Raw genomic sequence first — 13,429 nt, forward strand, 5'->3', positions numbered from 1 at the left:
TTGCAGGAGTGCAAGCAGGGGCATGACATGAATGAACTCAGGGGTACATACATGGGTATATGCAGGGCTGTGTATAGGGGTGCATGCAGGATCATGTGCAGAGAGCTGAGCTGGGGTGTTAGTGGGGCGTGTGCATCGGTACGGACGGTGGGGTACATGTGCCGTGACCACCACAGATCCTCCTCTGTCGCAGCCTCCTCCTGTGCACTCCTGACATACAGCTCCCCACCTTGTCACCTGTGTCCTCGTGCTGCTCACCTGACCTGGGCTGATGCTGTGTGCTCCTGTGTGCTGTGGGCAGGCTATACCTCTGCTTCTCAACAGCTGGGATGAAAATGGTCTCAGAGATGATCACTCAGACCCAGGAACGAGTCAGAGTGGAATTTTAAAATGTTAATAGCTACATTTTAAACAGAAAGTAGATTTTAGCACAGGACACACACACACACACACACACACACACACACACACACACACACACACACTCCTGCGTTTGTGCATCTTCTTTTTCTACTGGCCTCTGTCACCAGCCTGTTTTGAACCCAAGCACTTGTGATTCCATGGGGACCTGGCAGGTGCAGGGCTGCTGGGAGAAGCTTGGTACCTTGAGTCCCTCCTATTCTTTCACACTCTGGCTCAAGTCCCTGGGTCTTTACCCAAAGTCTCAGAGACATCCCTGGGCCCACAGCCCTGTGCTCAGCTCTCCTCCGTGTCCCACTTAACAATTCGGAGGCTGGGCTGTGCCTGCCCTCTGTTGGAGCCCAGGGGCAGGGCAGTGCATTGCGCACTTGCCACCAGACTGCCAGCTGTCCATGCTCCACAGACTCTGGCAGAGAGCTGTGACTTGCAGTCATCACCAATGTGCTCAGACACTTCCTGTGCTTCAGCTCACTAGCTCTTACCCAACAGACAGTGGCTTGTGCCAGCAGATGCTCAAAGATGACCACTAACCAGGACAGGGACACAAAAGGGTCCTCGAGGAGGGAACAAGGGATGAGGGAGCACACAAATCTGGTGCACTTCTCTGAGCCTTATGGGGTCCAAACCGTGGCTCTCTCCCTCTTGTTCTGTCCTAAGAGTCTGAGTGGTCCTGTCCTGTCTGAAGTTGCCGCAAGAATTAGACAGCTTAGGATCGGGTGGCTTCTTTTGCCCTGCCTAAGACTGACAAAACAATCTCTATAGTCATCCCCAGGAGGATGGGGGTGAGGCAGGGAGTGCCACGGGAGGGGTGAAGTGGTGGGCACAGAGGTGACACCACTGTCTGGGAGGCCAGGGGTTCCTCTGTGGCCAGCTGTGTATATCTATGTACCTGGGAGAACTGCAGGCCAGTGCTGGTGGGAGGGTTCTGCAGTGGGCAGATTTAAACAATCACAAAACAACCTTAGTGGGAGCCCAGCATTTCACTGTAGATGCCTGAAGCCTCCTCTCTGGGAGCAGGATGCTGTGCAGCCTCAGGTGCTAGGACTATGTGGGCCCAGAACCAAGTGGTGCTGTGTGTGGGTACAGCACTGTGGTGTCGGCATCCTGTACAGGCTTAGACCGAGCTGTGATGTCCTGCCTCCATTTGCAGCCACTGCCAGTCTGAGTCCCCAGCCTGGGTACCACCAATTCACCCCAGCTCCGCTGGCTCTGGACAGGTCTAGAGATAGGGCTTCTGAGTCTGGCTTCCTTGATAGTTCTCAAAGTGCATCCACGCTCCACTCTATTTATATATATTTTTGGGACAGGGTCTCTCACTGAAACCGGAGCTCACTTACTTCACTAGACTGGGTGGCCAGTAAGTCCCAAGGTTCTCTCTCTCTCTCTCTCTCTCTCTCTCTCTCTCTCTCTCTCTCTCTCTCTCTGTCTCTGCCCTATCCAGTGCCGGCATTACAGGTACACGCTGCCTTGCCCATCTGTTTACCTGGGTGCTAGGAATCAGGACTTAGGTACTCATGATCTCACAGTAAGCACTTTACTAAGTCATTTCCCCACACCACATCTTTATGGTTAAGTAATAGTCCATTGTATGAATACATTATATTTCATATATCCATCTGCCTGTTGATGGATACATGGGGGCTGGTCTCTGGAGCTGGTCACAAACAGCATTGTCGTGACAGCGCATGTGAGTGTTTATGTGGATACATTTTCAGTTCTCTTCCGTGTATACCTAGGAGTAGGATTGTTAGGTTCTATGTTAATTTTTTTTTTTTTTTTTTTTTTGAAACAAGGCCTCATTCTGAAGCCCAGGCTGGTTTCAAACTCACAGGGCTCCTCCTGTCTCAGCCTTGTCAGCCCGGGGATCATAGGTATCCACCACGCCTGGTTCTTTATTTTCTTCAGTGCCGGGAAGGAACCCAGAACCTTACTGGTCAGCGAACTCCACTCCACTCCAGCCCTGTTTTTGTTTTTTCAAAGCTTTATTGAGACATTATTCCCATAATACTTTTCAGGGCCAGCAAAATGGCTCAGTGGGTAGAGGTGCTTGCTGCCAAGTCTGACAGCCTGAGTTTGATCTCTGGGGCCTACATTGTAAGGAAAGAATAAATAACTGTAAGCTGTCTTCTAACCTCCATATACCTACCCATGGCACATTGTTGGGTATGGACAGACACACACACACACACACACACACACACACACACACACACACACACACACGCTACAATGAAAAATGTCAGAGTGTCCAATCTCTGGGTCTTAATGTGTTCAGAGGGTTGAGTGCACACTACCTCAGTACATTCTAATACATTTGTGTCACCCTGAAAAGAACCCCACGCCCCCCTCCAGCACCGTCTTTCATTACCTCCAGTGAGCACCATTTTCTTCTGAGCTCTCCACTTGTTCTGGACAGTTCACACACATACTGCATGAGATTCCAGGCTGTGGTACTTTTATGGGTCACCTGTGCTGTATGGGCATTATTCTGTTCCTGGGGCCACATTTAGTCATCCATCCATCAGCTGATAGACACCAGTCAATAAAGCGGGCTGCTTCCATTTGGGGGCAAGGACTCTTTGTAAAACCTTTTCAGCTTTGCAGCACTAGGCATGGAACGGTTACTGAGTGTCTGCTGTGGGTCCCATTTGCTTGCCCACTGAGGCAGGGTCCATTAGTAATTCCAGTTGCTAAGGCCCAGAGAGGTGAGATACTTGCTCCAGGCAGGCCTTACTGCATCTGTAGGGAAGCCATGGTGGATATAGAAGTGAGAGCCAGCCATAGCCTCTCAGAGGTACTAGGGACTGCTGGCTGCTGAGGGGCAGCTAATCCCTATTAACACTGTCCTCAGAAGGTCTGATGAGACTGAACATACAGGGAGTTTTGTATGTTGGGACTCCATATGGTGATGACCCAGCCTACTCTCCCTGGGGGTGTCCAATGCTCACACAGGGGATACTTAGGGGACAGGCTGAATCCAGCCCAGGCAAAAGCTCAGGAAACTCCAGTCTAATTATCAATGAAAAGAATCAAAGAGTGTGGGGGCCTGGCCAACCTCCATCCATGGTGGACAGGCTTCAGGGTCCATCTCTGATGTGAAACCCTAGTAACCCTTCTGTTGTTAGGGACCACTAGCTGACTTTCTACCTGAACACAGAGGCCTGCAGCATCTAGCCCACCTCAGGCTAGAACCCTTCTGACTATGGTGCTCTTCAGGGAAACTGAGGCACCACTTGCCTCTACAGCCTCCTGTATTGTTATCCTGAGGCTGGGACCTGGCTCCCTGCCCTCTGTAGCCCAGCGTTCTGAGGGAGTCAGGGTTAACCGAGGCACTGGTCTGGAAGGAAAAGGCTCAGTGCAGTCCAGAGACGTAGGGCCAGGTGGCTCTTCAGGCAGGGTTAGGACCCAGCAGAGCAGTCACAGTCTGGTCTGGGCCTGTCCTCATGCTGTGCTGACATTTTCTCGTTTCTATGACGGCTTTAGTACCCTCTGAGGAAGAGCTGAAGGCAGGGCAGGAGGAAACACTTGGATGGGAGGGTCAGGGAGGGTTTCAGGACGGCAGAGGTCCTTTGTACCTGCAAAGGGGAGTCAGGCTAATGGAGAGGCAGGTTAGGCTGCAAAGGGATGTCTTATACACTTATTTCTACCACTTAGTAACTGAGTCACCCATAAGTCACCCCCAAACAGTCAGGAGAGTCAAGCCCCTGGGTAGTAACCTCAGAGTGTATACAGTTGGGAACCCCTTGTACCCATTATTGAGCAAGATGGATCTTGAGCAACATAAGGAGACAGGATGGGGTCCAGGCACTCTGCAAGGCCCCATAATGAAGCAGAGACTCTAAGGGATGGAGGGCTATGCTGATCTCAAGGGACTGGGCTAAGGCGGTAGGAGGTGCTGGGCTGAGACTTCTGGGGTACACACAGGGAGCTGAGCCTAAATTCTTCAGGAGAGGGCTACTGTAGGGGCCGTGGAGGTCCAGGCTGGATGGGGCCCCTCTGTAGCTCTTATGTGCATCCCTTGGCACCCTTTCCAGGGCCCAGAGGAAGTGAGGAAAGTCTTCACAGCTCTCCTCTTACTCCTGTGGTCCTTTCTTGCAGAGGCATTGGCTCTCCTGCTCATTCTGATCCTTCCCCAAGCCTGTGCTCCCCCAAGACCACTGGCTAGCAGTCAAAAGCCAAAGCTCCAACCCTCAGAGGCTTTGGGCTGAAGACACGACATAGGTGGGCCTCTCCATCTGAGTCTGGTGCAGACAGGTCTGGAGCCCTCCAGGCTGCTCTGTGGCTGTCCATGAGGCCAGGTCTGCTGCCCTCCTGCTGGGCTGAGCTCCTGCTGGGCAGGGGCTGTTCTCACAAGTGTAGTGAGGAAGGAAATTGCAAATTAATCTTTATTTCTATCTTGGAAGAAAACCTTAATTCTCTGCATTGAAATGGTCCCCATCGAGGGAATCAATTACAGGCTTTAATTGCAGTCAGTCCTGGCAATCAGAGTGGCCTGGTCTCTCCTGGCCTTGTGGATCCTGACCTATCAGTTCTCTTTGTCTCTCTGATTTGTCTTGTTCTCTCCCGCCACCTTTTTCTCTTAGTGTCTCTGTCTCTCCTTTTTTTCCATTGGATTAGGTTGCTTTTCCCCCAGCCAGGTCTGGGCACAGGAATGGAGCCCCGGGTCCAGAGCTGCAGCTCTTATGTGCATGGGGCCAGGGGGAGGATGAAGGGCCAAAGGCAGCCATAGGAAGGATCCAGGGCCTCACTGTACACACCCAGTTCCCACACTCTGGACTGAATGGAACATGTCCATCAAGAAATGGGAACTATGTAGCTGTAAGCATGAATCCCCATGATGACACACAGCTCTGTGATGCACAGACATCTCTGTCCCCTAGCAAGTTACCTGGGTAGCACTTCAAATGCAGTCTGAATACCCCCTCCCCTCGCCATTTGTAGACATTTTGAGTGGCAGTCCTGGCTGCCTTGGAGTGGATCATGTCTTACACGCCTTTCTTCAGGTTTCTCTGCTTCCTAACCAACACATGACATTATCGACCTTTTAAAAAAGTTAGATCAAAGGTTTGAAGACAGAGACCGGGGCTGCAAGGGAGACGGCAAGGATGCAGAGAAACTGTCGAGGAGGCAGGGCCTCTATCATTGTGAGACCCATTTGGGGTCTCTGAGAGGGGACAACCATGCCAGCTTGGGAGCAGAGGCCCCTTGCATCCTCCTCTCCTTCCCTCACCCACCCACTTGTCTTTTATCACATACCTGCTCTTCTGCAGGGTGACAGGCAATGTTCTCAACAGCTTCCCCAAGCCCTGGCCCCTCCTCGCTGGCTTCTGGGTGACTCTCACTAGGTCCTTGTCCTATAGTTTCTAAAGGGTCCGTCCCAGGCACTTTGTGAGGTGGGAGGACAAAGTGCTAGGCAGAGTTTGGCAGGCTCAACAGACTTGAGGTGCTGGGTAGGGCTGGGGTTCTGGGCAAAGTTGGGGTGTTGGGTGAAATGTTGGATAGAGTTGGGTGCCAGTTAGAAGTGGAATATTGCATAGAATGGGGGTATTAGGTAGAGTTAGGGTTTGGGTAGAGTTGGAGTGTCGGGCCATTAGGGTGTTGGGCAGGGCTGAGGTATTGTGTTAAGTTGGGGTGTTGGATAGAACTGGGAGCACCTGGCTCAATTTTATGGCTGCTGGAGAGGGGCTATGTGAGGTGGTAGTGAGGAGAGAATACATTTCACTGCCTTGGACACCTTGACTCAGTCCTGGTCATATCTCCGCTGAGCCAGAGTTAGCTGCTCTTCCCCTGGATCCAGCGCAGGCAGGAAGAAGTGGTGTGGCATAGGAAGAAAGGAAAGGGAGCCTGCATAGGGACACTGGGCAGCTGCTCTCTGTGGGCACAGCAGGGAGGGGATGGGAGAACCTGGCAAGGATCAAGTATGGCGGTAGGAAAGTGCTGGTCTTGGCAGGTTAGTGGACGCAGCCATATCCTACAACCTTAACTCTCAGGCTAAGAGAGCTGAATTTAGCTTTTGAGCAGCAGAGGAGCAATGAAGCTAGGCGATGTGGTCCAGGAGGGCCTGGGGAGCACGGTGTCCATGGAGGGTAGGATAGCACCAGGTGTCTGTTGGGAACTGGGATGGGGGGCACTGGCCCCACTGGACTGATGGGGCAGGTAGCCATAGAGATCACCGACAGGGGAGGAGGAGCTGTACATGTGGCTGGTACTTTGAGTATTTAAGGTTGCACCTTACCCTGTTGGTGAAGGCTGGCCAAATGATAGCATCCCAAACGGAAGAGATGGCTCAGTGTTTAAGAGCACTGGCTGAACTCACAGAGTACCCAGGTTAGATTCCCAGCACCCACATGGTAGTTCACAACTATGTGTAAGTCTAGTCTCAGGAGATGATTCCCTCTTCTGTGGACACCAGTTATGCATGTGGTACACAGGCATACCTCTCTCTCTCTCTCTCTCTCTCTCTCTCTCTCTCTCTCTCTCTCTCTCTGGAGATATTGATTGATTGATTGATTTAAGGGCATAATACCCAACAGGAACTGCTAAGCTGGTCCTCTATGCCCAGCTGAAGGTGGTGGCTCTGTGACAGGGTCTGGGGTAGGATGGGGACTGACTTGAGAACTGGTCTCAAGAGGCTAAGCAGGGGGCAGGATGGGACATAAGTGGCCCCAGGTGGGCACTCCAGCTCAGGGAGGTACAGAGAACAAGCATTGGGTAGGATGGCTGAGGACCCAAGAGTGTTGGCTGAGGCAAGATTCTCTGGCTGGTCACGGGTTCACATGCCCCAGACTGGTTAAGATACACACTAACCACTGCACTTCTGTATGACAGAAGAGAGGGATGCTCCAATCGGCTCTCGTAGAGTGGGGACTGTGGCGCTGCATCCACAGACAGCTGTGACCAGCGCTTCAGGGAGTGCTCCCCACTTCTCTCTTTTCTGGATAGGTGTCACTCCTCCCTGGTGGAGTCTTCTCTTTGTGGTGAACAAGTATATGCTGCAGCTTCACAAGGATACTCAGCAGCTCCGCAGTCCCAGTCAAAGATCCTGCCCCATATTGCAGCAGGACAGTGACATGCTGGGTCCACCCTCACTATGAGTGTGGAATAAACAAGGCTGGGGCTGTGAGAGGGACCGACACCCACCCCATGTGAAGAGTACCAGTGAGAGGGACTGCTGTCCAGTGAGAGCAGGATGCTCCCTATGCATACATATGCAAGGTGACAAAACACATGAACACGACACTCTACCGGAAGAGTGTAGACTCTGAACTCATTCAGACTGGGTGCAGCGTTCCCAGGCCACACAATCTCAGATGGCCCCGTGAGGCTTTCCTCTATCTCTGAGCCTCAACTGTGTGTGTTCCGGGGTTGAAAGTGGAATGGTGACCAGCAAGCCCTACCTAGAACACAGCCTGAGACAAGCCAGCTACGTTACCAGCCTTCATACCTCAGACTTCATGGCTGTCAGGTGGCTCCCAAGGAGTCTAATGCCCACCTACATACCCCAGGGTGCCCGAGGAGTGCCCTTGACCCTCAATAGACAATGAGGGCCAAGGTCTGTCACCTGGCCTTTTGGGGACTCAGCAAGGAGGGAATCGAGGAGAGGACATCCTGCAGGATATTATGAGCTTGTGAGTGAGAGCATGTGCCACACCCACACCAGGCTTGTCACATGTGACACAGGGCCCTACTACCCCAGCAGCACCAACTTTTTTTTTTTTTTTTTTTTTTTCCCGAGACAGGGTTTCTCTGTGTAGCCCTGGCTGTCCTGGAACTCACTCTGTAGACCAGGCTGGCCTCGAACTCAGAAATCTACCTGCCTCTGCCTCCCAAGTGCTGGGATTAAAGGCGTGCGCCACCACCGCCCAGCTTGGCTACTTGTCCTTAACTGGAGGAGTAGATGGCCACAGAGGAACACTGCTCCCACTAAGGACCTTCCCTGCTGGGGGCACTGGGGCTGCAGGGAGGATCTGGAATGCCGGGGAGCCCTGGGGACCCATTTGGAGGGTCATAACAACCCCAGTGAGGTTTCCTTTCTAGGCTGGGTTTATGCAGCAGCTGCCTTCGGAGGCTGGATGGGCCCTGCCCTTAACCAGCAACCTCAGCATGTCTACCCATGTGGGTGCCCCTACTGGCTCTCCCAGCACCTTCCGGCCACCGGGAGATGCTTGTCTGCTTTATCAGTGGTCCCCATGACTCTGACAACTGTCTCTCTTATCGGTGGCCCACTGCCTGTCCATACCACAGGCTCACTCCGTGGCCTGATGTGTTGTCTTTAGGGAGAAACAGAGTCTAGGATGAAGCCTCTCTCCATCTCATGGAGGCTAGTAAACCACCTGCATCCCAGAGGAGACCTAGCCCATATCTGCAGGTGGTCTCTGACCTAGCTGACGCCAGGCCTAGAGAAGGCCATATCCCCTCAGGGTTGCTGGGAATAGTGATGAGCAGGGCCAGACAACAAACTGATGGTTCTTTCCCTCAGGCGAGTACCAAGAATTGGGAGATGCAGATTACTGGCTATCGCTCAGCCATCTTCACTCATATCTGATTAGAGAGGCATTGCTCCATCTTTCTCTGCCTTTGCACAGTTTGGTCCGGCACCCACCCACACCACCTGCCTCTAGTGGCGCCAGCCTGCACCTGTGAGGAGCTGTGAGGAGACTCTCCCCTCTGTGTGTCTAGCCCAGGCCTCTTCTCAGCAACAAGTCTGAAGCAGCCTAGTTATTTTCTCAAGAATCCAGCACTGAAGGCATCTTGCTTAGTTTTGCTTCTTTCAGGGCTCACCTCTGCAGAGGCTATCCCTGGATCCCCACTAGCCAGCTCCAGAGTCAGCTCACATCACTTCTACCCCTGCTTCTGTCCCAAGCCCAGCTCTGCTCATCTCTGCCTTTCCCTGGTGGTCCACAGGGAGACTGACAAACTTAAATTTCTGATCTCTCTGCCTTCACCATCAAGTGTTGGGATTGCAGGCACTCACAACCTGGTTAATAAAATGTGCAAATACAGAATGCAAGCTGAGTTGTGGCTGACAGCCACCCTGATAGGGACCATGCTGAGGATGGATCTCCACATCTGTGTAGGAGGACAGACCAAGACGCAAGGGCAGCGGAGTCCCTACTGGAAGGAACCGGTGACAGAAGTGCCCATATACGTATACAGTCATGTTCTTTACTGGGGCTGAGCCAGTGTGTCTTCTTGGCTATACTGGGGGTTGGGTGGGGTGGCAGGGTGTACTGCTGTCCTGAAGGCAGGCTTTCTTCACAGGTCTGGTACATCATGTGCAGTGGTGGAGCTGCTGCTGGTGACGATGGTGTTGGTGACAATGATGTGAACTTACTGATGGTTGTAACAGTGGTGAAATTAGTGCTGGAGGTTTAGGATGGAGGTCAGGGGTGATGGGGTGCGGAGAGTTTTATGTGGGTAATGGGCTTAAGGGTGGAGTAGGATTAGAAAATTGGCCTCTGTAACCTGCTCTAGGCTCAACCCATGAGGCCTTTGAGAAGCCTGGGCTTCCAGGGCCTTTTCCTGGGTCTCTGGGAAGCCCATCCTCTCCTGCTTTTCTAGACTCCTAGTTGGGGGTCCCTCTGGTTCATGAAGTAGAGTTGGCACTGTGGCTGCCAGGGTTTAGCCTATAGGATGTAAAATGCAGAGGGAAGGAGTTGGGAAGAGAGCCAGAAGACCCTGTGGGCCTGGCTGGTGAGGCTGAAATGTCTTCCTCCCACCTGGTCATCCACTGTCCTGGTGCAAGAGCTGGAACTGTGGGCTCAGAGTATGACAAGTGCAGAGCCCAGCCTATGAGGGTCAAAAGAGACAGGAAGAGACAGATGTAAAGGGTGGAGGCCTGGAGCTGGAGAGTGAGCCACATATAAGTCTCCTGGGGTCCAAAGAGCCTCCTGGGGCCCTGCCGTGGAAAAAGGTTCTGGCTACCTCCATCCCTGCCTCCATGAGACTTAGGGAACCCTATGGCTCACGGGAGGGTGGGGACTGATGGGAACCATATAGAGGAAGAAACCCCCACCCCACCATGGTCCCTTGCAGCTGTGCAGGTCAGGGCCAAGCAACGCCTGGGCCCAGAAGTGGTCATGTGGGATGTGTGCCCACAGGGCGTCCCTAGAAGGGTCACCAGGCTCCAGTAGTCTTTATCAGGGGCCCCAGCTGTGGCCGCAGGAAGTCACTGTTTTGCTGCTGGTCTCCCCTCTAGGCCCGTGATAACGTCAGGGGATCATAGTGTATTGAGAAACACCTAAGCCTGGGCTGAGGGACCTCTGACTTACAGGTTTACAGCTGGACCTGAGCATGCAGGCTGAGGTGGAAGAAAGGGCACAGGCCAATGGTGGAAAGGTCCAGTCTGCTTTCCCAATGTCTATTGAGTACAGGACAGGTAGGTCTGTGTCCTCATGCTAGGCCAGAACAAAGGGACCCCAATCATCTTTGCTGCCCTACACAATTCTGTCTCTATATCCAAGTTCCACCACCCATGAATTCCCAAGCCTTCCATACCCCGTCCCCACTGTCATCCTGAACTGCTTCCCCTCCACAGCCACAAACGTCCCTACCCTGGAGCCAGCCATCCCATCAGGACCCTTTTCCCAGGCCTCTGACTGGTACAAGAAGGGTCCCTGGAATCCACCTCTGCTGCTGTTCTTTAGTCTTCCTCAGGCCTCCACTCCAGTCTCTCTGTCAGCCTCACCCCAGTACTATGCCGCCCACCTACTCCCAGCAGGCAAGCCTGTTGCTGGCTGAGGTTAATTCTAACTCTGTGAGTGGTGTAGTGATTACTTGTTTTAAAACAGCTCCTGTGGTGGCTCCTGGAGGAATGGGATTTGGGGAGCCCTTAAGTCACTTTCCTCTAGCTATCTATCAGCTCTGTTAGAGCCTGCACTTCTGGCCCCTCAGCAGCATGTCCCTCCTCGCCTGGAAAACTCTTACTCTCTCTTCAAGATCTTGTTCATGGAGCCTCTGTGGTCTCTTAGCAGAAGGGTCATAGATGACCCTCAAGAAAGGGACCAGTACAAATTAGGAGTTCATGAGTGGTGTTTAGAAAACTGGGCAGTGTGGATGTTGTTCAGGTCAGGAAGCCTGGGCTGGGATCACCCTGGAGCTTGAGGGAACTCTACCTGGCTCAGAGCCCTGAGTTTGGTACTTCTGGTAGCCCCCACGTTGTTAGTCTTGCCAGGTCCTAGGGAGGATTCTCGTTCACCTTTGTGCTCTGTGGGCCACACCCTGCATCCCTGCATACACCAGACCCCCTTCTCCTTTATTGCACTTCTGTGCAGATGTCACACATGCAGTTGACAGACAAACCCTGAGCACATGGTGTCCAGACACTGGTCCTGTCCAGAGGCTCTGTCCACACATGGACCCAGGTGCACATGTGCCTGGCTGGGAGGACAGAGACTGCCCCTTCTGCCCCGGGCCTCCAGGGCTTCCCATTTACCAGCCGTTATCTATCAAAAATATATTAACCCCGAGCCTGCTTCCATCAGAGTCTCGATTCCAGGGACGGTTCCAGATAAGCCTTATCTCTGTGCTGGTGCATTAGCCCCATGCTTCAGGGCCTGCCAATCATGCTGCCCCCACCCAGCCTGTGTTGTGACACTGGCTGTGACTTCATATTGTGTAGGCAGGCCAGCAAGTAGGCCAGCGGGTGCTTCTTTCCCAAAGACTTCTTTCCCAGGCACTATGACAAGGAGTTTGGGATTGTTTAGGGCCCTAACCCTTGGCACAGATCCCAAGCAAGTTCCTGTGGGCTATGGTTGCAATGAGCCTGGGCCTTTGGAGCTATGTCTTCCCTAAAACACTGGAGCCTGGGGCTGTGTGAAGGGTGGAGGGTCCTGGAGCTAAGGGTCCTGCCTATAGCCAGTCCTGGTCAGCAGTGCACACTGCTCCCCTCCCACTGCGGCTCTGGCTGGGTTGCCCCTGCAAACTGTGTGCCCCAGCTTCAACTCACTAATGGACCTCTTCTGGGGCTCAGTTGTGTTCTGAGGACACCCTGGGCAGGCCTGCCTTATACACATTCTTAGAGTCCTATAAGCTTTTGGGGGTTACATGCTGAGCAGCCCCTCCCAGTGTTCAACCCTGGGTTCTTCTGTGTCTCCACGTCCCTCAATCTGAGCTCTGGGCCTTAAGAAAAGCAGTCTTCAGGAGAAATGCTGGGGCATAGACATGGAGACACATAAAGGTCCTGGAGAAAATGGCTGACCTGGAGCTGTGCTAGGGCCTGGGGCTGGCTGCAGTACGTCTTGTGGGGGTCACCAGCCTCTATCCGTCACTGTGTACATATCTGGGGCTTTCTCCAAGGCTGCAGATTGTAATGGCAGCTCCATGTTCAGCACAGTCCCATGTCCTCAGATCTGCCCTATAGAGCAGGGGCTTCTCTTGTATAATGGGGACCCTGAGGTACAGGCTGGGAACTTGCCCAAGGTCATAATGGCCAATCAGGGAAGACACGGCTAATATGCCCCTACTTGAAGGGACTCTGAGAGGAGTAAGCTTCAGGGCCCCTGTCCAGGAGAGGATCTTGGTCCAGGCCCTGTGCTGAGCAGAATGGCTTCTTTACCTATGAGGATTCAGACCTGCTCATCTATTCACCGATACTTAGAGGCCACAGTCCTGGAAGGCCTCTTCTGCTTCCAGGAGTGAAATAGGGGACCATGGGACCTCAGCCAGGTTGGCTACCTGCCCTGAGGTCCATGCCCTCACTGGACCTCACTGGCTCTAACTGGCTGCTCCCCCAGGCATCCTAATGGTAAATAGGGTGGGGTGGGGCATGGGATAGCGCAGCCAGTGGCCCTGTCCTTCAGGCACAGTAGTCTTTAGGGCTGGTGGTGGCTAGATGAGGGCGCAGGAGTCTCAGGACCAAGCAGAGGGCAGCCACCCCCGAGGTGCCCAGTGGTGCAGGTGGCAGCAGTGGAGTTCCTTGGAGCTGGGACTCAGCTCCTTTAAGAAGGAGCACCTAGAGTGCTGGTGGCCACACTCACTACATCACACCCAGGACAGGGGAGTCCTACAG

Source organism: Arvicanthis niloticus, chromosome 9 (assembly GCF_011762505.2).
Source record: "Arvicanthis niloticus isolate mArvNil1 chromosome 9, mArvNil1.pat.X, whole genome shotgun sequence".
NCBI lineage: Eukaryota > Metazoa > Chordata > Mammalia > Rodentia > Muridae > Arvicanthis > Arvicanthis niloticus.